The following is a 25,382-nucleotide window of genomic DNA, read 5'->3' as shown; positions in this document are numbered from 1 at the left end:
CTCCTTTGTCTTTCCCATGTTGACCAAGTATGAGTGCTGTTCACAAGTTTGGGGAGGGTCTTAATTAGTCAGAAAAGGCTGGAAAAAGAGATAATTTATCCAAACATGTGACGCTCATTGTTCTTTGTGCCTGAAATACTTCTTAATACTTTACGGGAACCAAACAGAATTCTGGTGGTTTGAGGGGTTCAATAATAAATGACCCTCTGAATAAACTTTTCACAATGTAAAAAAAAAAGAAAAAAAGAAATAACATTCTTTTTTGCTGCATTTCACACTTCCAGGCTGATCTACAGTCCAAATGTCACAATGCCAAGTTAATTCCGAATGTGTAAACCTGCTAAATCTGCAGGGGGTTGAATACTACTTGTAGGCACTGTATAGTAGGATGAGGATATATAGCAGGATGCAGCCATACACCAGGATGGGGTATATTATGAGCAGGATGTGGCCATATGCCAGGATGGGGGTATATAGCAGGATGCGGCCATACATCAGGATGGAGGTATATAGCAGGATGACGCCAGGAAGGGGTATTTAGCAGGATAGGAGCACATACCAGGATGGCAGTATAGAGCAGGATGGGGCTATACAAGGATGAGGGACATATGTATACAAGCATGGGGATCATATACAAGGCAGGAGGATCATTACCAGGATGCGGCACCTTAGTAGAGAATTTGGGGACATTACACCCATAACAGTGTCAGCAGCAGATCCTCGCCCCATAACAATGGGTCATGACCACATTTCTTTCTTAAAATTTCATTTTCCTATTTTCCTCCTCTAAAACCAGGGTGCATCTTTTGGTCCGGTGCGTCTTATAGTCCGAAAAATACGGTATATCATGTAACTTACAATAATTTAAAAATATGTGGATTATTAAGCTTTATGTACCTGATCAAGGCTGGTGATTTAGTAGTATGGTTTTAGTAAACTATGATAATTAGACATACATTTTAGTTGTTGCAATCCTTGTAATATCTATAAAATGCAACTAAAGTGAGTTGTATCATTGTGAAAAGTACAACATTCATGCATTTTAAATACAGTGGATAATGTTAATGCGTGTAAAATTTGTAGGCTGCCGTCTTAGGAATGTTCTGATGTATGAAGAGCAGCCATAGTCACATTAAGATTTATAGAAGGCAGATAAGAGACTTTAGTATGTCTCAATGGTTGAGTCTATACCCATCATTGAAATAACAGGTTTGAGTTTCCCAACGTTCATTTTGATACTTGTGGTCCAGGTACCTCTTTTCAAATTAAACTTACGGTAGGTACGATTGAGTACATTTGATTATGCGCATATAGCATTATGTAACACAGATTTACGTGAATAACTATACATAGAGCTGATTATTGTTTGGCACATATTATTCAGGACATTAAGATGTTCATTTTGAGTACTTGTGGTCCAGGGTACCTCTTTTCAAATTAAACTTATGTACGTTTCAGTACGTTGGTGCATCATAGAAGAATAAACATCTAATAGCTAAAGTCTAACTGCAGACTAACTTGAATGTGGTACAGGTTACAGACATACTGGAAGCCACAGGCAGACAGGTAACTGAGGTACTGGAAGCCGCAGACGTCCTGGAGACCTCAGACAGGTGCAGACATACTGGAAGCCACAGGCAGATTGGTAGCTGAGGTGCTGGAGGCCACAGATAGTCTGGAGATGTTCTGGAGACCTCAGACAGGTGCAGACATACTGGAAGCCACAGGCAGATTGGTAGCTGAGGTGCTGGAGGCCACAGATAGTCTGGAGATGTTCTGGAGACCTCAGACAGGTGCAGACATACTGGAAGCCACAGGCAGATTGGTAGCTGAGGTGCTGGAGGCCACAGATAGTCTGGAGATGTTCTGGAGACTGCAGACAGGTCGCTGTGCACAGACTAATAGTCTTAATACCAGGACACAGGTGTGTATCTTGGTAGCCTTATATAGGCCAGTTAAGCTCAGCACATGGAGCGTGTCCGGCTACTTGCAAAGCCCAACATGGGGCACAAGAACGTTTAACAGAGCGGGGGAAGGGGCAGATCCCAGACACGGGACAGGCGTGTAACAAGTGGATGTTGTCAGCCAAATATCCAACAATGATCCATAAAAAATTGTGACAAATCTCAATTTTTCTTATCCTTACATCTATTGATTAATTCTCTATTGATCCATTCTCCCCTTTATCAGTGAATACAATTTATTTTTATCAAGTAAAATAATAATTGCAGATAGTGAAAGTCATTCTTCTGTTACCCAAATCTTTGCTGAACATTACACTAAATGTACAACTGGTGGAGGAAGGTTGAACTAGATGGACCTAGGTCTTTTTTCAACCTAAGTAACTATGTAACTATGTAACAATGTACATATTACATTCCTCTAAATAATGGGCAGCAATCAAGTTATATCTTTATTAATCCATTCTTTGAACTTTTCTAAGTTCCCAAAGTGCTAAAAATCCATGTTCTTCCAGATCAGAGCACAACATAAGTAATAATCTATACTAAAAACGTATTTTATTTTTGTCCAACACTGATCAAACATTCCATACATTTTTGGAAGAAGCTGAGGAGTTGTGACTATTGTTGCTGTGGTGTTTAGCTGCATTGGAAGAACTTGAAGTGTTTTTCCTCTTTGTGTCTATTTTCCCTCTGTCTCCTTTACCTTGTGTTATAATATTGCAGTGGTGAGACTACTGCTCTCCCCAGCCTTCTCACTACCCAGGGCGCATGAGTGCCTAGGTATGTTATGACGATGGGGGGAAGGACCAGTATAGAGACGTTAGGGAGCATAGGGTACAAACTCAGGTGAGTTGCAGGAAGTGTCCCCTCTCCCTATCGTCAGGGCCTTCCTTTTTACCATTTCCATGGTTACCCTTGTGTTACGCTGCATGCTGAGTGTCTGAACGTTCTGGCGTGACATAATGTTTTGATTTTGACACCCACAGTCTTATCGGTTGAGCAGATTGAAGTCTTGGACAGGGGCTTAAATTTTGTCACTGGCATTTTTTTCCTGAGGATAGAAATGTTTCAGGTTATAATTACTCTAGTAATAAATTTACAACCTTTAATGAATTTGAAGGATTCTCCTTCTCTGAACAGAAGACCATTGTAATGCTAAACTAAATGGATGAGGATTGTAATTTGGAAGAATTGGTGGGGACCATGATGTAAAACCAAAGGTCTCAAACCCTCATTATTATCCAGTAACATCTCACGTACCATCATTACACATGTTCCAGAATATGATAGAAAAGGACCAATTGGCTCTGCACCGTTATGTCTCCTCCAATTAAAATAAAGTATATAATTTAACGAAAAAATTAATTTAATGCCGATTGTGAACTAAAAAATAACAACTATTTGGTTAGACGTAAGTCAGACAAGGCAGCATGTATAGTGCTAATGGATGCCTCTTTATATGAAAAATTAAAATATGACATTTTGGAAACTAAAGACCGCTTTACACGCAGCAATATCGATATCGCTAGCGTGCATACCCGCCCCCCGTCGGTTGTGCGTCATGGGCAAATTGCTGCCCGTGGCGCACAACCTCGCTTACACCCGTCACACGGACTTACCTGCCTAGCGACGTCGCTGTTGCCGGTGAACCGCCTCCTTTCTAAGGGGGGCGGTTTGTTCGGTGTCACAGCGACGTCACTAAGCGGCCGCCCAATAGAAGTGGAGGGGCGGAGATGAACGGAACAAACATCCTGCCCATCTCCTTCCTTCCTCATTGCGGGCAGCCGCAGGTACGAGGTTGTTCCTCATTCCTGCCGTATCACACATAGCGATGTGTGCTGCCGCAGGAATGAGGAACAACCTGCGTCCTGCGACAGCAACGATATTTGGGAACTGGACAGCGTGTCAACGATCAATGATAAGGTAAGAAAAATTGCTCCTTAACGGTCGTTCGTGCGTTTCAAACGCAACAACGTCGCTAACGAGGCCGAATGTGCGTCACGAATTCCGTGACCCCAACTACATCACGTTAGCGATGTCGTTGCATGTAAAGCGGCCTTAATACTACTTACCGTAGATTGCAGTCAATCCAGCTGATGTCTCTTCTAAATCATTATACAATATGTTGGATGGTGGTTGCTTCTCTTTAGGATTCCTTTCTCAAAAGTTTTTATTATGAGGAGAACATATTTTGTTTTAAATGTAGAAAAAGGCTTCATAATTGTAATCCCTTAGTGTATGGGGTTGGAAAGAATAGTCTGAGCTTCCTTATATAGTCATCCATTTTTTGGATGACTATTCCATCCCCCTTGTTGGCTGATAGTTACTATATCTGAATCATTGTATTATGATTCTAGGGCAATGTTTTCTTTTTCATTAAAGTTAGTTTGTGTAGATGGGAGTGTAATATTTCTTATTTTAATGAAAGCTTCAAGCACCAAGTTGAGGAAAGTGTCCAAAATATGACCTTGGCTTTCACGGAGTTAAAAGCTTGATTTTGGAAAAACATCAATATGAAGTCATGTGTCGTATAGAAGTTATAAAATCCATAAAGACTCAACAACACCCCTATGAAGCTGACCCCCTCTTTTGGAAACAGGTAAGTAAAAAGAATCCTCTAGCAGATGTGAGGCCAATCTCAGCTTGAATGCACAAGAATCTAGAAAAGGACAGATTTATGACCGGTAGAGATAAGAGCAGAAGTTGAAGGCTACTTTCACACTTCAGTCTTTTCATATCCAAAAGGTCTGTCGTTGCGACTGAATAATGGATCCGTCATTTTTAGCTGTCAACGGACGAAACGGATGAGTTATTTCACAGAATTCCATTCACTGGAATCCTGTGAAAAAACTGATCCGTCGCGTCCGTTTCATCCGTTTTGCAACTGTTTTACGACGGATCCGTCATGATCCATTTGTTTTTGGGACAGCCCAATGGGAGTGCCAGACATGCTGGGCATGCTCAGTAGAAAAGGACAGAATCCAGCACTGGATTCCATTGTGCGACGGATTACAGCGGAATCCAGCACCATACACAACCATTATACCTCTTTACGGATTGCGACGGAATCCTGTGCAGTGCGTTTTTTTGATGCTCCAAAAAATGAACAGTGTCAGTTCCTTCCACCCGACAGTCAGTCATTCCACAACTGATCCGTCGCGCAGCGGATACAACGCAAGGCCATCAGTCACAATCTGTCGTTAATACAAATCTATGGGGGAAAAAATGAATCCTGCAAACTATTTTGCAGGATACTGTATTTTCTCAAGGCAACGGATTGTGACTGATGCAAAAAAACGAAGTGTAAAAGTAGCCGAACTATAATAGATAGGAAAGTAATATTTTCAAATTTGTGATAAAGTGGAGAACGCAAAACATCGTTCTGCAACATTGGGTGATGGCTGGGGTCCGGCCAAATGGATATTGGCCAGAGAGATGAAAATATCTATGCAATGTCTTCCATCTATGAACAGATAAAATTGTGATAGGAAAGATGACGGTAATATCTCCTGCCTTGGAATCTCATCATTTTCTAAGACTTAGGGGTACTTCGCACACTGCGACATCGCTAGACGATGATAGCGATGCCGAGCGCGATAGTACCTGCCCCCATCGCACATCCGATATCTTGTGATAGCTGCCGTAGCGAACATTATCTCTACGGCAGCTTCACAAGCACTTACCTGCCCTGCGACATCGCTCTGGCCGGCGACCCGCCTCCATCATAAGGGGGCAGGTCGTGCGGCGTCACAGCGACGTCACACGGCAGGTGGCCAATAGAAGTGGAGGGGCAGAGATGAGCGGGACGTAAACATCCCGCCCACCTCTTTCCTTCCTTCCGCATAGCCGGTGGAGGCAGGTAAGGCTAGTTTCACACTTGCGTTTTGACGCAAACGGAATCTGTCACTAATGTAGTACAGTTCATTTATTTGCATTTGAAGTGCGATACAATGCGTCTTGTGTGTTTCATGCAGTACCCGCTTGTGTCCACATGATGTCGTGCTTCCACTGTAAATAAATGAACTGTACTGTATGTGTGACGGAACCCGTTTTCGTCAAAATAGCGCAAATGTGAAACGGCCCTAAGGAGATGTTACTCGCTCCTGCGGCTTTACACACAGCGGTGTGTGCTGCCGCAGGAACGAGGAACAACATCGTAGCTCCTATTGGTGCGACATTACGAAAATGACCGACGCTACACAGATCACCGATTTTCGACGCTTTTGCGATCGTTTATCGGTGCATCTAGACTTTGCACATTGCGACGTCGTTACCGGCGCCGGATGTGCGTCACTTTCGATTTGACCCCGACGATATCGCAGTAGTGACGTCGCAGCGTGCAAAGTACCCCTTAGATACAGTCTATAGTTATCTGAAGTTCAGCCCTGCTATGAGTCACCAGAGGGGAAGTATGTGGGTGTAATATTTCCTTTTATTTTATGTAATTGGATATGCTGTATTGTTTTGTTCCCTTTTGTAATGTCTTTTGTAAACACTGCCTACTTTTCAGGTTAAATGTATAACAATTAATAGTGTATGGCTTCGGGATGTGGTTTATAGATTAAGTAGAACAAAGCTACCTGTAACATGTGTCTAATCGACCTGTATAAGCAGAGACCCTGATTCCAGGGATGTGTCACTTACTTTGCTGCTTCCTGAAGTTTTGATAAACATCAGTTTTATCTGCTTAAGATCTACCAGTTCTTGAAATGCTGGTCTGTGCATAAACTCTCCCACACCACTGATTGGCAGCTGTGTACAATGAGCATAGACAAAAAGCTGCCAATCAGGTGGGGATGGGGTTATACAGAGCTAATGGAGATGGAGGAAACATAGCAGCAGGTTTACTAGTTCTCTAGTGATAATCCGCTAGCGATAGTACTGTGATTTTATCAAAACTACAGCAAGCAGCCCAGTAAGTGACACATCATTGGAATCAGAGTCCCTGTCTTTATATAATTCTGATTTTTAATTACAGTTAGGTCCAGAAATATCTGGACAGTGATCGAATCTCCGTGTCTTCAGCTCTGCAGCTGCTATTTTTGGTTTAACACTAGAAGTCCCAGAGAGGGGTCATTTAACATTTCTACCTTTGGAACCCAGAGACGGGTCGAATGACCTGAAGGATTTTAGCTAACATCCTATAATCACCGTCTTTTGTTCTGTAATTAAGGCCATTATTGTCGCACCACAGGAGGTTGTTGTTTTCCATTGAGTTTAGCTATTTAGTTTCTAGTTAGTTCTATTCAGTATATTATATTTGTCATTTGACCCTCTTTCGGGACTTCAGGGGAAGCTCGAACTTTCTGGGACTTCTAGTGTTAAAATGAAAGAACTGAAATGCAATTGAAGTGGAGACTTTCAGGTTTAATTAAAGGGTTGGAATAAAAATATCCTTTGAAACATTTAGGAATTGCAGTCATTTTTCTCCAAAGCCTCCTCATTTCAGAGACTCAAAAGTACTTGCAAAAATTTATTTACCATAAAAAAAATGTTCATTTTTAATTCTTCATAGAGATTCCTTTGCAGGCAATGACGGCCTGAAGTCTGGATGCCATGGACATCCCCAAACGTTGGGTTTCCTCCTTTGTGATATTTTGCCGCCCTTACTGTAGTGACTTCAGTTGTTGCTTGTTTGTGTTTCTTTTTGCCTTAAGTTTTGTATTAAGCTTGTGCAATGCAGCTCAATGGGGTTCACATCTGGTGATTGACTCGGCCATTGCAGAATATTCCACTTCTTTGCCTTAAAAAACTCCTGTGTTGCTTTTACAGTATATTTGGGTCATTGTCCATCTGTTCTGTGAATCACCATCCAATCAATTTTGCTGCATTTAGTTGAACCTGAGCAGAAAGACTCAGACTTGCCCTGTGCACTTCAGAATTCATCCGCCTCCTTCTATCTTCAGTCACATCATCAATAAACAATAGTGACCCAGGGCCATGGTTAGCCCTGCATGCCCGGCCATCACACTGCCTCCACCATGATTTACAGTAGATATGGTGTGCTTTGGATCATGAGCCATTCCAAGCCTTCTTCCCATCATTCTGGTACAGGTTGATCTTAGTCTCATCTGTCCATAGAACGTTTCCAGAACTGGGGCGGCTTCTTTAGATGCTTTTTGAAAAAGTCTAAGCTGGCCTTTCTATTTTTAAGGCTGATTAATGGTTTGCTCCTTGTAGTGAATCCTTTGTATTTGCACTCAGGAAGTCTTCTTTTTGTGGTACTATTAGATACTGAAACATCTACTTTTTTGAGAATGTTTTTTCACTTGGGTGTATGTTGTGTAGGAATTTTCCTTCACTAAGGAAAGGATTTTGTAATCATCCATCTCTATTGTCTTGTCTAGATATCCAGACCTCTTTGAGTTCCCATACTCTCAAGTATGCTCATGTTTTTTTCAGAATATACCAAATTGTTGATTTGGCCATCCCTAACATTACCGCTAGATCTCATTTTTTCATCCCAATGATGGTCTGCTCTTCCTCCATTGAGGACTCCTTTGACCGCATGTTGTGAGTTCACAACAACAGCTTCCAAATGCAAATGTCACAGCTGGAATCAGCTCCAGACCTTTTATCTGCTTAATTGATAATGGATTAATGAGGAAATATCCCATGTAGACTATTAAAGACCTTTTGAGATAATTGTCCAGTTATTTTTTTGTCTCTTTATAAACAGATAGCTACATGTTTATGGGCTGTAATTCCTAAAACCTGACTCCAATTAGGATGTGAATACCCTAAAATTAAAGCTGAGAATATGCACTTAAGAACAGATATTGATTACATAACTGTATATTGAAAATGTTTTGGTAAAATGCCAAAATTTGTGTCACTGGCCAAATGTTTCTGGACTTAACTGTAAGTGGTAAACACGTAGTGACAGAAACCTATTAAATTCACAAAAACCCAGCATAGTTATCATAAATGTTTATGAAAGAAATCCAGCTTCACAGAAAGGCGTGTCAATTCTTTTTCTTTTCCTTTGACACAAGTATAACAGCACATAGCAGTCAAGGTGATAACATGACCGACGTCAATGACGCGTTTCAAGTGACACCGCACTCTTAATCATCCTGATTAAGAGTGCGGTGTCACTTGAAAAACGTCGTTGACGTCAGTCATGTTATCACCTTGACTGCTATGTGATGTTATACTTGTGCCAAAGGAAAATAAAAAAAGAAAAAAAATTAACACGCCTTTCTGTGAAGCTGGATTTCTTTCATATGGATTTTGCCTGAGGTGTGGCAGCACCTTGTCCAGGCTCCAGAAGGTGGTTGAGACTGATCATTACGGTGAGCTGAATCTGTTGTACATTGCATCATAAATGTTTCTTGCTTTTCACAAAGAGATAGGCCCCTTTTAATTCTGGTCTCTTCTACACCCAGAATCCAAACTGTAATAAAGGTTTGTGGGCAGAGATAAGTGAACCTGAATAGTAAAGTTTGATGTTTGTATCAAATACAGACTTTGTAAAAAAAAATAATTAGTGTTCGAATTCGGAGATCGGGTTCATTATGTATCCGAACCACTCGATCTAGCATCGCTGTGTTCGGGTACACATGGTGCTCACCGGCATGTGCCTCTTCGTGCCATGCTTGAAATATTACTCCCTTCAGGGACTGGTGTGAGATTTCTGGCATAGGGAACACCACAGCTCGTCATGAATTAAAGGAGCTGTGCTGTCACGCCCCCGTCCCACCTAAGCTCTGCCAATTTTAGAGTGAAAATGCCAAATCTTGGCACAACTTTCCAAGTGTTTGTGACAGTTTTTTTTGGCATAAAAGCTTTGATAATTTGGGAACAGAGCGTCTTAACAACTTCCACATATCTAGGCTGCAGTGCGATTCAATTCTCCCCTCACTATTTTGGTGTGAAATGTCTACAGTTCTGCGCCAACTCCAGAGGTTCTGAGGCAAAATCATCACATCTAGACAATAGAGAAAGACAGGCATGAAGAATATATATTTACAAGCATTTATTAACAAAACAACAAGATTTGAAATGCAATTATATACAATGTGATATACTTCAGAGTTCCTATCTCTAATCTGGGGCTGCGCTTTTTAGTAAATAAAGCAGTGGGAAACCTGAGATTAGTGATTTAAATATAATCCAGTATCAAAAGCTTTCACAAATGTTCCTAAAGGCTCTCAAAAAGGCTAACAGTGTGCAGCTAAAAATATTCACTGCTCTCCACGCAGGGCCGTATTTGGGGTTTTTGCTGCCCTAGGCACTGTCAGTGGTGGCGCCCCCTTCTGATCAGTCAGATTACGGTTATGTGCACACAGCTTTTTTTTTTTTTTTTTCAGACAGATCCGCGCTGTAACCCGCCCAAAAAACTCAAACTCTAAATATTAAAGAAATGAACTCATACACTGCAGTGTAAAACAACTTGCTGTCCATATGTTCAGTCTTTGGAGTTTTTTTTAAGCGCGTCAGGTTTCCTCAGACATGAAGCGGCTGACAGTGACCGGTCCATTATATGGCGCCTACTGCTTGGATGCCGCTTACTAGTTGTGACCGGTCCATTATATGGCGCCTGCTGCTTGGATGCGCTTACTAGTTGTGACCGGCCATTATATGGCGCCTGCTGCTTGGATGCGCTTACTAGTTGTGACCGGCCATTATATGGCGGCTGCTGCTTGGATGCCGCTTACTAGTTGTGACCGGCCATTATATGGCGCCTACTGCTTGGATGCCGCTTACTAGTTGTGACCGGCCATTATATGGCGGCTGCTGCTTGGATGCCGCTTACTAGTTGTGACCGGCCATTATATGGCGGCTGCTGCTTGGATGCCGCTTACTAGTTGTGACCGGCCATTATATGGCGGCTGCTGCTTGGATGCCGCTTACTAGTTCATTTAAAAAATAAGTAAAATCCCGTAGCTAAAAGATGTTGGAAAAAACAACCAAGAAGCCACAGCAAAAAAAAAATAAATATTTGCTTCAGGATAAAATGATGACTGTCCTTAAGTGTTTTCTGTCTGAATAATTCCGGGGGTTCACAGACATCTACAAGACGTGTGCACATTCCCTGATAGAGCCCAGAGCCTTCAGATAGTAGTTAAGACATCCATACACATTAACCTAAAGTTGTCTAAACCCGCCAATATCGACAGGTTCTGCTGATAGCCCAATGTGAATGGGAGCTCTAACTTCTGATTGTCAGGGGAATAAGGATCCAGCATGTCCAATTACGGAGTGTAGATCCTATTATCCTCTAAATGATAAGCTGCTGCCGGAGATGTCCAGCAGCGGCTCTAATAAAGAACACAGAAACAATTGGCAGAATGAGTGCTCCTGTATATGGGAGAGCCGAGCAAGATAGCTGCCGGCCTAAAAATCAGACTGGGGGCTTTAGTCTATTACTTATTCGGCTGACAGACATGCAGATAGCTGTATTTTTAGTCCAGCACGCTGACCCTATGTTTTAGGATCAAGACTGATAAGGTAAAGATTACAACAGCCACATGACTATCACCAGAACCACCATCAGTACAGTAATACATAACTAAAACCACACTAAATACAAGAATACGTAACCAAAACCCCAGTTAGTACAGTAATACATCAACAGAACTACTGTCAATACAGTAATATCACCAAAACCACCCTAAATACAATAATACATCACCAAACCCACCCTGAAGACAATACATCACCAAAACCACCATCAGTACATGAATACATTGCCAACTTCACACAGCAATCAAGTGCAGTGTCAGGTTAGACCCATATACATCTATGTATTGCATTAACGTACAACTCTCAGTATGTCCTTAACAATGGTAAGGAGATGCTGGTAGTTGTTACCAGCCATCATTAGACTGTGGACCATATAAGAACCACAATACTGATTAGTCCCAGGCAGTAGACTTAACTTTTGGACGAGATCTTATAGGTTTAGGTCCATTAATTCTGAGGAGATTAGTAGGGCAGAGGTGGGCTCAGTAGGGAGAAGGGGCATCATGAGGTGGGACTTGAGACCCCCAACAATTGCTCAAAAGACCTCTTAAGTGCACAGCTCAGGAGACAGGACTATGAAATTTTACTCCCGGAATCCATTCTGTCTGCATGTTCTGGTTCTGGGAAACACTCGGGGCCACGGTAGTCGGACCCCCAGCGATTGGAAAGTTATTCCCCATCCCAAGGATAGGGGGTAAGTTCCCAATGTGAGAAAACCCCTTTAAAGCAGCATTAACACTGCAGCCAAAGATGGGAAACTGATTTATCTAAACAGTGTCCATCACCCGATGCACGAGCAAAACTTTCATTCGTCAGGTGAGATGATTTTTAAGCTGACTGAAAGGGAATCGGTCACCCTAAAATGACACCTAGACTGCAAAAATATTTATATGGGGGACATGATCTGTGGAGAAATAAACCCACCCATATAGTTCAGCTTAAAAGGAACTGGTCACGACCTTAACACGACGTCACTAACAAGACATTGGGGGCAGTTTAAAATTGAAAAAGGGTGTAACAGGTTCCCTTTAATATTCACTGAAAAAGCCACATTTGATATGAAAATGAGGACATTTCTGCGCGGCCTAAGCCTGGATGCACCATTACCACCGAATATAGGAAAATACTAGCCAGGCCTGTGTCTTGATTAATAGTGATCCAGTGGTGGGAGTAAGCACCGTAACACCAGATCTCCTGTCTGCACCGCACCCAACACTGCGGCACACTCCAAGCGTCAGTGCGGGTGTGCACACAACACAGAAGGAGCACAGCGGCACACTCCAAGCGTCAGTGCATGTGTGCATCCAACACAGGAGGAGCACAGCGGCACACTCCAAGCGTCAGTGCATGTGTGCATCCAACACAGGAGGAGCACAGTGAGGAGGGGGGACACTGCGCTGTGATGTGCTGTCTGCTCACTTCAACAACCTTCCTCATTGAATCGGCAGTCAAATACAGGCAGCAACCAGGTGTCAGAACATGCCTGCAGTCACATTGCATGCGCACACACGCGGACACTGCAGTCACATTGCAGGCGCACCCACGCAGACACTGCAGTCACATTGCAGGCGCACCCACGCAGACACTGCAGTCACATTGCAGGCGCACCCACGCGGACACTGCAGTCACATTGCAAACGCACCCACGCAGACACTGCAGTCACATTGCAGGCGCACCCACGCAGACACTGCAGTCACATTGCAGGCGCACCCACGCGGACACTGCAGTCACATTGCAGGCGCACCCACGCGGACACTGCAGTCACATTGCAGGCGCACCCACGCGGACACTGCAGTCACATTGCAGGCGCACCCACGCGGACACTGCAGTCACATTGCAGGCGCACCCACGCGGACACTGCAGTCACATTGCAGGCGCACCCACGCGGACACTGCAGTCACATTGCAGGCGCACCCACGCGGACACTGCAGTCACATTGCAGGCGCACCCACGCGGACACTGCAGTCACATTGCAGGCGCACCCACGCGGACACTGCAGTCACATTGCAGGCGCACCCACGCGGACACTGCAGTCACATTGCAGGCGCACCCACGCGGACACTGCAGTCACATTGCAGGCGCACCCACGCGGACACTGCAGTCACATTGCAGGCGCACCCACGCGGACACTGCAGTCACATTGCAGGCGCACCCACGCGGACACTGCAGTCACATTGCAGGCGCACCCACGCAGACACTGCAGTCACATTGCAGGCGCACCCACGCAGACACTGCAGTCACATTGCAGGCGCACCCACGCGGACACTGCAGTCACATTGCAAACGCACCCACGCAGACACTGCAGTCACATTGCAGGCGCACCCACGCAGACACTGCAGTCACATTGCAGGCGCACCCACGCAGACACTGCAGTCACATTGCAGGCGCACCCACGCAGACACTGCAGTCACATTGCAGGCGCACCCACGCAGACACTGCAGTCACATTGCATGCACACCCACGCAGACACTGCAGTCACATTGCAGGCGCACCCACGCAGACACTGCAGTCACATTGCATGCACACCCACGCAGACACTGCAGTCACATTGCAGGCGCACCCACGCGGACACTGCAGTCCCATTGCAGGCGCACCCACGCGGACACTGCAGTCACATTGCAGGCACACCCACGCGGACACTGCAGTCACATTGCAGGCGCACCCACGCGGACACTGCAGTCACATTGCAGGCGCACCCACGCGGACACTGCAGTCACATTGCAGGCGCACCCACGCGGACACTGCAGTCACATTGCAGGCGCACCCACGCGGACACTGCAGTCACATTGCAGGCGCACCCACGCGGACACTGCAGTCACATTGCAGGCGCACCCACGCGGACACTGCAGTCACATTGCAGGCGCACCCACGCGGACACTGCAGTCACATTGCAGGCGCACCCACGCGGACACTGCAGTCACATTGCAGGCGCACCCACGCGGACACTGCAGTCACATTGCAGGCGCACCCACGCGGACACTGCAGTCACATTGCAGGCGCACCCACGCGGACACTGCAGTCACATTGCAGGCGCACCCACGCGGACACTGCAGTCACATTGCGTGCGCACACACACTGACACTTGGAGTGCTACTCTGCTCCTCCAGTGTCAGGACACGTGCAGAAATGCTAAGTGATTTTAGACAGCACTGACTCACCTAAGGGCGAGGGACTGTCTTTAATATGCAAATAGGAGGGTGCACATGTGCACCAAGACATCGGCCGCACCAGGGGGGACAGAACAGTTTGCATATATATAATATTAAGGTAAAACTGTATATGCCAGAGCGACGTCCCCTGTATAAATGTGTCTGCAGATTAATTGCCATTTTGGGAGTAAAAGTAAAATGTCATCGCTCTTAGCAACACTTTGTCCAGCGTCTCCCAAGACTCCCCTCTTGTCTGGTCTGCTGCAGCAAACACTGCAATGGTGCCCGTATAGGGAATCTGTCACCAGGTTTTGCTCCCCCATCTGAGAGCAGCATAATGTAGAGACAGAGCCCCTGATTCCAGCGATGTGTCACTTACTGAGCTGTTTGCTGTCGTTTTCTCTGCTGCAGATCTCGCAGTTATACAGAGCTCATGAATATGCTGGACTACCTGCAGCACACCAAGTAGTCCTATAATGATAACTACTGCTGATTAAACAGTGATGTTATCAAAACTACACTAAGCAGCCCAGTAAGTGACAACACTGGAATCAGGATCTCTGCCCCTACATTATGCTGCTCTCAAATTAGGTGGCAAAAACCTGGTGACAGACTCATAATTCTCACTAAAGAGTAACCACCCGAAGTAAGCCCAAGGCTGTGCCCAAGAATAAATAACTGCCCATCACTGAGCTCACAGCACAAAGAATGACCCCACACCGTGTCACTTACAGTATACAGCCTCCACATTCTCTCCTATAACATTTCCACTACACTGCCCCCTCAAATGAAAACCCCACTGTCCTCACCACTGAATTATACCCTCCAGACCTTCCTCACTTATGAACTATGACCTTCACTGTCCCCACCTCTCCATGCAGCCCCCACTTCACTGTCCCCCTCATGATGTCCCCACTCTATAATGAGCCTTATGCTTCGCATTATGTATACCCAGCCTTTCCAGGCTCCTAACTGAGCGCTCCCCATGCTGCCCCTTCTCCATATCAAGCCCCCTCCATACCAAGCCCACCATGGTTCCCCTTCCATACAGAGTACCCCCCATGCTTTCCCATTCTCCATACCATGCCTCCCCCCGTGCTACCCCATTCTCCATACCATGCCCCCCCCCCCATGCTACCCCATTCTCCATACCATGCCCCCCCCATGCTACCCCATTCTCCATACCATGCCTCCCCCCGTGCTACCCCATTCTCCATACCATGCCTCTCATTCTCCATACCATGCCCCCCCCATGCTACCCCATTCTCCATACCATGCCCCCCCCCATGCTACCCCATTCTCCATACCATGCCTCTCATTCTCCATACTGTAACTCCCATTTGCTATACTGTCCACCACCCTCCCTCATTTTCCCATTCTGCTCCATCCCCCATGCTGCACCCCCACATCATGCTCCATCCCCATGTTGCGCCCCCACATCCTCCATGTTGCGCCCCCACATCATGCTTCATCCCCCCCATCCTCCATGTTGCGCCCCCACATCATGCTTCATCCCCCCCATCCTCCATGCTGCGCCCCCACATCATGCTTCATCGCCCCCATCCTCCATGCTGCGCCCCCACATCATGCTTCATCCCCCCCATCCTCCATGCTGCGCCCCCACATCATGCTTCATCCCCCCCATCCTCCATGTTGCGCCCCACATCATGCTTCATCCTCCATGTTGCGCCCCCACATCATGCTTCATCCCCCCCATCCTCCATGTTGCGCCCCCACATCCTCCATGTTGCGCCCCCACATCATGCGGCATCCCCCCCATCCTCCACGCTGCGCCCCCACATCATGTTCCATCCCCCATGTTGCGCCCCCATATCATGCGGCATCCCCCCCAGCCTCCATGTTGCACCCCCACATCATGCGGCATCCCCCCCATCCTCCATGTTGCGCCCCCACATCATGCGGCATCCCCCCCATCCTCCATGTTGCACCCCCACATTATGCGGCATCCCCCCCATCCTCCATGTTGCGCCCCCACATCATGTTCCATCCCCCATGTTGCACCCCCACATCATGCGGCATCCCCCCCATCCTCCATGTTGCGCCCCCACATCATGCGGCATCCCCCCCATCCTCCATGTTGCACCCCCACATTATGCGGCATCCCCCCCATCCTCCATGTTGCGCCCCCACATCATGTTCCATCCCCCATGTTGCACCCCCACATCATGCGGCATCCCCCCCATCCTCCACGCTGCGCCCCCACATCATGTTCCATCCCCCATGTTGCGCCCCCATATCATGCGGCATCCCCCCCAGCCTCCATGTTGCACCCCCACATCATGCGGCATCCCCCCCATCCTCCATGTTGCGCCCCCACATCATGCGGCATCCCCCCCATCCTCCATGTTGCACCCCCACATTATGCGGCATCCCCCCCATCCTCCATGTTGCGCCCCCACATCATGCTGCATCCCCCCCATCCTCCATGTTGCGCCCCCACATCATGCTGCATCCCCCCCATCCTCCATGTTGCGCCCCCACATCATGCTGCATCCCCCCCATCCTCCATGTTGCGCCCCCACATCATGCTGCATCCCCCCCCCATCCTCCATGTTGCACCCCCATATCATGCTGCATCCCCCCCCCCATCCTCCATGTTGCGCCCCCATATCATGTTCCATCCCCCCATCCTCCATGTTGCGCCCCCATATCATGTTCCATCCCCCCATCCTCCATGTTGCGCCCCCATATCATGTTCCATCCCCCCATCCTCCATGTTGCGCCCCCATATCATGTTCCATCCCCCCATCCTCCATGCTGCGCCCCCATATCATGTTCCATCCCCCCATCCTCCATGTTGCGCCCCCATATCATGTTCCATCCCCCCATCCTCCATGTTGCGCCCCCATATCATGTTCCATCCCCCCATCCTTCATGTTGCGCCCCCATATCATGTTCCATCCCCCCATCCTCCATGTTGCGCCCCCATATCATGTTCCATCCCCCCATCCTCCATGTTGCTCCCCCATATCATGTTCCATCCCCCCATCCTTCATGTTGCGCCCCCATATCATGTTCCATCCCCCCATCCTTCATGTTGCGCCCCCATATCATGTTCCATCCCCCATCCTCCATGTTGCGCCCCCATATCATGTTCCATCCCCCCCATCCTCCATGTTGCGCCCCCATATCATGTTCCATCCCCCCCCAGCCTCCATGTTGCACCCCCACATCATGTTCCATCCCCCCCATCCTCCATGTTGCGCCCCCATATCATGTTCCATCCCCCCATCCTCCATGTTGCGCCCCCATATCATGTTCCATCCCCCCATCCTCCATGTTGCGCCCCCATATCATGTTCCATCCCCCCATCCTCCATGTTGCGCCCCCATATCATGTTCCATCCCCCCCATCCTCCATGTTGCGCCCCCATATCATGTTCCATCCCCCCCATCCTCCATGTTACGCCCCCATATCAAGTTCCATCCCCCCCATCCTCCATGTTGCGCCCCCATATCATGTTCCATCCCCCCCATCCTCCATGTTGCGCCCCCATATCATGTTCCATCCCCCCCATCCTCCATGTTGCGCCCCCATATCATGTTCCATCCCCCCATCCTCCATGTTGCGCCCCCATATCATGTTCCATCCCCCCATCCTCCATGTTGCGCCCCCATATCATGTTCCATCCCCCCATCCTCCATGTTGCGCCCCCATATCATGTTCCATCCCCCCATCCTCCATGTTGCGCCCCCATATCATGTTCCATCCCCCCCATCCTCCATGTTGCGCCCCCATATCATGTTCCATCCCCCCATCCTCCATGTTGCGCCCCCATATCATGTTCCATCCCCCCCATCCTCCATGTTGCGCCCCCATATCATGTTCCATCCCCCCATCCTCCATGTTGCGCCCCCATATCATGTTCCATCCCCCCCATCCTCCATGTTGCGCCCCCATATGTTCCACCCCCCCCATCCTCCATGTTGCGCCCCCATATGTTCCATCCCCCCCATCCTCCATGTTGCGCCCCCATATCATGTTCCATCCCCCCATCCTCCATGTTGCGCCCCCATATCATGTTCCATCCCCCCCATCCTCCATGTTGCGCCCCCATATCATGTTCCATCCCCCCATCCTCCATGTTGCGCCCCCCCCCCGGGTTGCTTGTTCGGCGCTGTCTTCGGCTGTAAAGCGCTTACCTGCTCCAGGCTGCATCTCCCGTTCTCCACGGTGGCGGTGGCGGCGGCGGCGGCATCTGACATCTTGCTCGGCGGCTCCATCTCCGGCGGCGGCTCCATCTCCGGCGGCGGCTCCATCTCCGGCGGCGGCTCCATCTTCGGCGGCGGCTCCCATCCTCCTCTGCTCGGCCTCACGCTGCTGTGACCTCTGCACAGTGAGCGCACGGCAGCACGTCGGGGCGGGGAGCTGATTACAGCTCCTCTGACCCCGGAAGTAAGTGCCGGCACGCTCACAGTGTCATTTATAGTCGCGTGTTATAGACGCGACTATAAATGACTGTGCGCTCCCTCCCTCCTCCAAAAAGGCCCCGGATTTAATAAAGAGTTTGGAAGAGGGAGGGAGGAAGATTTAAAAAAAAAAATTTTTTTTTTTTTTTTAAATTTTGGTTTGGGCGCCGCCCCCCTGGAAGGCGCCGCCCTAGGCACGTGCCCTCAAGTGCCTAATGGCAAATACGGCCCTGACTGTAAACAAGAAGACCCCGATGTTCCTCAGGATGTGTTTCCTCCAGCTCTATCCAGTAAGAGATATCTACTCATGTACTTTCTGCACTAATTTTGTGTTTACATTTTTAGACTTTCTGCTCTGGGTTTTTTCAGCTGTATTTTCTTTGCTTCTGCTTCTTCTGCTGTTTGTTTCTATTGCCTTCTCTATGTCATTATGAAGGCAACTAAAAGACCTGCAAAGGGTTCATGAATACCCTGTTTCCTCAAAAATACGACCTACACCAAAAATAAGACCTAGCATGATTTTATGGGATTTTTGGAGAATGCTTGAAATATAAGCCCTACTCCAAAAATAAGCCCTAGTTACAGTCAGAGCCAACGTTGGGAGGAGTCAAATTGCGCAATTTCACTGGAACCCCACTCTCTTAGTGACCCCATCAGTAGTATTCTAAGGTTGATTGTTTAAGGACCTTTGATGATTTCAAAGTCATGTGACATGATGTAACCAAAGGTCTCTTAATTGCAGGAGTCTAAAAGAACTGAACAAAAGACAGGCTGGCATGCAGGACTGGCATTAGAGGAAAGGGAGAGCAAACTGGACAATTTCAAAGGACCCCCATTCTCCTAAGGGCCCCAGTGTTTATATGTCGATTTTAGGACTGCTTAAGGACGTTTTTGACAACATGTCATGTGACCAAAGATCTCTTATTTACAGAAGTCTAAAGCTGAAGAGGAGACAGGCTGGTGTGTGTGTGTGTGTGTGTGTGTGTGTGTTCACGCCAGTTTTAACCAGCTTTGCCAAAATAGGCAGAGCATGACCAGAAGAAGGGTGTGATGCCACGGCTTCTTTAATTCATAACAAACTGTGGCATTCGCTATGCCAGAAATCTTACTCTAGTCCCTAACATCATTTTTCAGTGTCCATCTCTGGTCTTGATGAACTGGAGCCCTAATGGTTATCTGCACAGCCCGCAAGACCCTGCTACCTGCTTTTACGTCGAACCACAGGCTTGGGCAGGCTAGCAAGAGTTATTCTCCAGACATACTGGTGGTTGTTGTGTATTATTGCTGTGAGCTGTTTTGGTGTTAACCCTTTTTGTCTTTTTGTTGCTGCCTTCCTGCTCTTGCTTTTCTCCTTAGTCCCTCACTGCTTATTTCTGTGAGTTTGCAATGTGTCCCATCTGTCTTAATCTATGTTTCCATCATATTGCTGCCCCTTCCTTCCCCAGGGCTATAACATATTTGATCTGGTCAGGGGAGTAGTAAGGCATGGGACTCCGCCATGTCCAACTTCAGTGGTAATCCAGAGGTTAGGAATAGCTTAAGGTCTCCTAGCATGAGGGACAGTATAGGAGCCACCTGTCCCTGATAATCCTGCAGTCACATTGTGATAATCCATAACATTATTTACTGCAGCACATTCCAGAGAACTGGTGCTAGGAATGGGAGATCCGAATTAACGAAGATGTAGCTCTTAGATGTTGAAATTGGAAAACAGATTCAGAATACTTTTTTTCCTCATTTTAATTTCTGATGTTATGGTTTAAAAAAATAAATGTACTTTCGAGATAATATCATTAAAAATAATAACATTGTGTTTATTTTTAGCAGATGACTGTATTGGTGGTTCAGATGGAAATCTAATATCTTCAGAATTTATAACAGATGATGACAGTATCACACATGATACATATGAAGAGCATGCTGCTGTCCCAGATATACCTCCAGTCCTTCCTCGGAAAGCTTTATCACATGATCTTTTCAAACAAGTCCAAAATTCCGATTTATCAGAGAATTGTAAGCAAAATAAAAGTTACAGAAGTGATATGGAACATGAAACCGCTCCTACAAGGGAGAAACCCTTTTCATGCCCAGAATGTGAGAAATGTTTTGCTCGAAAATCAAACCTTATTTATCATCAAAAATATCACACAGGGGAGAAGCCATTGTCTTGTTCAGAGTGTGAGAAATCTTTTGTTCGGAAATCAGAACTTGTTAGACATCTGAAAACTCACACAGGGGAGAAGCCATTTTCATGTTCAGAATGTGGGAAATGTTTTAACCCTAAATCAGAACTTGTTAGGCATCAAAGAATTCACACAGGGGAGAAGCTATTTTTATGTTCAGAATGTGGGAAATGTTTTAACCAGAAATCAAAACTTGTTAAGCATCAAAGATCTCACACAGGGGAGAAGCCATTTTTATGTTTAGAGTGTGGGAAATGTTTTTACGAGAAGTCACAACTTGTTAGGCATCAAAAATATCACACAGGGGAGAAGCCATTTTTATGTTCAGAATGTGGGAAATATTTTTACCAGAAATCATACCTTGTTGAGCATCAAAGATCTCACACAGGGGAGAAGCCATTTTCATGTACAGAATGTGGGAAATGTTTTATTCTAAAATCACATCTTGTTACGCATCAAAGATCTCACACAGGGGAAAAGCCATTTTCATGCCTGGAATGTGGTAAATGTTTTACTAGGAAATCATCTCTTTTTGACCATGAAATGGTTCACACAGGAGATAACCCATTTTTATGTTCTGAATGTGGGAAATGTTTTTCTCAGAAATCAGATCTCGTTAAACATGTGAAGAGGCTGCACAGGAAAGAAACCTTTTTCATGTTGTGAATAATTGAAATGTGTAACTGGTAAATCAATTCTTGTCGACTATGAGAAAACCCACACAGTAGAGGAATCATTCTTGTATTCAGAATTTGGCAGATATTTTTTTATCAATAATCAGGTCCTGTTGTGAGATGAGTCACATAGGAGAAATCATCATGATGTACCGCGATTCAATGGGTTTTATCCAAAAATCAATTGGTCCACTAAGAATTGGTCAGGGAAAGCACCATTTTCTTTCTTTTTAAACTTACTGTATTATTATGACCATAAGCCGCACCTAGGTTTTAGTGGAGGAAAATAGGGAAAAATATTGTAGGAAAAAATGTAGTCATTACGCACTTATGGGGGGGAATGTGCTGCTAACACTGTTATGGGGGCAATATCCCCCAATTCTGTATTAGTGTCCCCCATCCTGGGCCCCTTTGAGTTATATATGTCGATCATTCTGGTGCATATGTCATTCTTCCTGGTAAATATGTTCCCTATATTTGTCCTATCCTGGTGTATATGGCTCGCATCCTGGTATATATGGCCCTCATCCTGGGCTCATCCTGGTATATATGATCCCTATCCTGGTATATATGGCTCTCATCCTGGTATATATGGCAATCATCATGGTATACATGGCCTTCATCCTGGGCTCATCCTGGTGTATATGATCCCCATCCTGGGCCCATTCTGGAATATATCTTTTATCCTCGTATATATGTTCCTCATCTTGGTATTTACAGGTTAAAATGGGCCCCCTTACTTCTTGGGATGCAGGTTGCACCAATGATGTGTCTGCTTCTGCCGTCATCCTGGTATATATATCCCTCATCATGCTGCAGACATAAAAAAAAATGATTATACTCATCATCCCTCTGCTCCCCCAGTGTGCGGTCTCGTCTTTGACGGCAAGTGAATTCAGTGTGTAAGCGGTGCGTTGCTTGACGTCACTGCCATGCACCTGCAGTTACACACAGACTTCAGCTACCGGAATATTCACTGCTCCCCACACCCGGAATTATGGACTTGAGGATCAGTGAATATTCATTCTCTAATAGCAGACACGCGTGATCACCCAGCTGCAGCATTAAGTTGGCGGTTGGGTGATCATGTGTGCATGCTATTAAAGAGGATGAATATTCACTGCTCTCCACACACAATTCTACGCACCCCTCGATGCTGGCTTCAGTGCCGAGAGGTAGACGCGATTATGGGAGTGAGGAGCAGTGAATATTGAAGAGTGAGTATTGAAGTATATCACATTGTATATAATTGCATTTCAAAACTTGCTGTTTTGTTAATAAATACTTATAAATATATATTCTTCATGCCTGTCTTTCTGTTGTTTAGATGTGATGATTTTGCCTCAGAACCTCTGGAGTTGAGGCAGAGCTGTAGACATTTCACACAAAAATAGGGAGGGGAGAATTGAATCACACTGTATCTTAGTGTCACGCTAGGTACGGGGAAGTACCAAGCGCACGGAGGAAGGGAATGGAAGGGAAACCCTGTGTCTAGGAAGATGATGACCCCTGACTAAACCTACTGCTGGTCCCCGAGGTCCCTCATTACCCGAAATAGGTTTTGCACCTATGTGCCAAGCCGGATACCTGACCCTAGGTATCCCTAATGCTGGGCCCTAAATAGGGAACAGATGGGATGAGCTCTTTGTCAACCCCACTAAAGAACTATAGAAGACACAAGGGGGACGGGACACGAGGAAATGCATGATCTACTTATCATTAATGTGTCAGGAAGGAGTTCAGCAGAGTTTTAAGCAACAACACCACAGAGGAGAACAAGCCACCTGCTTGCAACCTCGGTTCGAAGGACCTGAAAATATCACCAGCACAATCCAAAGGAAGGAATGGAAATTTAAACACAAAGGGAATACTGATAATCAACAGGTGGGTGGAAGTCGAGCTCCTGCTGGGTCCAAAAGGGAGAGAGATAAATCCAGCAGGAATGCATTCTGTACGGACGCTGTGACCATTGATGGCAAGAAACCACATGACTGTCTGTCACCCGTGACACCTAGATATGTGGAAGTTATTAAGACACTCCGGTCCCAATTCATCACACTTTTATACCAAGAAAGGTCACACAAACTTTGAAAAGTCTCACATACTTGACTTAACTCAGAGTCGGTGAAGAGCAAGTAACATGTGTGATACCTATGCTGGGGTTTTCGGAATTAATGGGGTTCTGTCACTAAGTGTTTAACTCATAATTAAACGTCAGAATAATATAAAGACAGGGACTCTGATTCCAATGATGTGTCACTTACTGGGCTGCTTTCTGTAGTTTTGATAAAACACTATATTACCGCTAGGGAATTATCACTAGAGAACTAGTAAACCTGCTGCCATGAAAACAGAGAAGATCCAGCACTCGTGTTCAATATATATAAAACTTGACTTTTATTTATATTCCATTAAAAATCCAATGTCAATCACATCCAGGATATAAAATCCCCATGAATGATGACATGTGGTGATGGTACGCGTTTCGAGCTGACACCCTCTTAATCTCAATCCAAGTAAACCTGCTGCCATGTATTCTCGTTCTCCATAAGCTCTGTATAACCCTACCCCACCCCTGATTGGCAGCTTTCTGTCTATGCTTATTGTACACAGCAGCCAATCAGTGGTGTGGGCGGGGTTATACACAGAGGAGCATTTCGAGAACTGGTAGATCTTAAGCAGATAAAACTTATTTTTATCAAAACTTCAGCAAGCAGCCAAGTAAGTGACACATCGCTGGAATAAGGGTCTCTGCTTATACAGGTCGATTGGACACACGTTACAAGTAGCTTTGTTCCTCTTAATCTATAAATCACATCATGAAGCCATACACTATGAATTTTATATATTTAATCTGAAAAGTAGGCAGTGTTTACCTCAGGGGTGGGGAACCTCAGGCCTGCGGGAAGCATGCGGCCCGCCATGACCTTCTCTGCGGCCCCTGGGCAGATTGCGGGGGACAGCAGTGTTCAAGCCGCCACTGCTGTCTTGCAGTCCACCGGCCCTTTAAATCCCCACATGCTCTGCTTCTGCATACCAGTGGGTTCTCCCGCTGTCCAGTGCCAGCTTGCTCAGGACTTATTTTGTGGGCAGGTTTAGCGCTCTGCGCTTCCATCCCACAGCAGCTTCATAGCTTCCAGCGGCGTGTGCCCGCCCTCTGGTGGTGTGCCTCCTCTCCGGTGCTGTGAGTCTGGCGCTGCTGTGTGTCCAGCGCCTGCCCTCTGCTGCTGTGTGCCCCGTCCAGTGCTTTGTGTCCCGCCCCCCCAGTTCTGTGTACCATCCTCCCCTCAGAGTTGCGTGCAACCCTCAATGCTGTGTATCCTCCCCAGGTTTGTGTCCCCCCAGTGATGTCAGGGCTCCTCAAGAGCTGTGTGCAGCCCCCCAGTGATGTCTGTGCTCCCCCCAGTAATGTCTGTGCTCTCCCCAGTGATGTCTGTGCTCCCCAGTGATGTTTGTGCTCCCCCCAGTGATTTCTGTGCCTTTTCCCCCAGTGATGTCTGTGCCCTCCCCAGCA

At 46.5% G+C, this 25,382-nt stretch overlaps 1 pseudogene; it reads left to right on the top strand.

The window, feature by feature from the left end:
* The window catches only part of LOC142259300 (uncharacterized), a 96,409-nt pseudogene extending 74,422 nt beyond the window's left edge, over positions 1–21,987 (top strand).
* Positions 21,988–25,382: the final 3,395 nt, after the last annotated feature.

The sequence above is a fragment of the Anomaloglossus baeobatrachus genome (assembly GCF_048569485.1).
Source record: "Anomaloglossus baeobatrachus isolate aAnoBae1 chromosome 5 unlocalized genomic scaffold, aAnoBae1.hap1 SUPER_5_unloc_6, whole genome shotgun sequence".
Lineage (NCBI taxonomy): Eukaryota > Metazoa > Chordata > Amphibia > Anura > Aromobatidae > Anomaloglossus > Anomaloglossus baeobatrachus.
The sequence above is the reverse complement of the archived record's forward strand: the minus strand, read 5'-3'. Positions and strand labels throughout refer to the sequence as shown.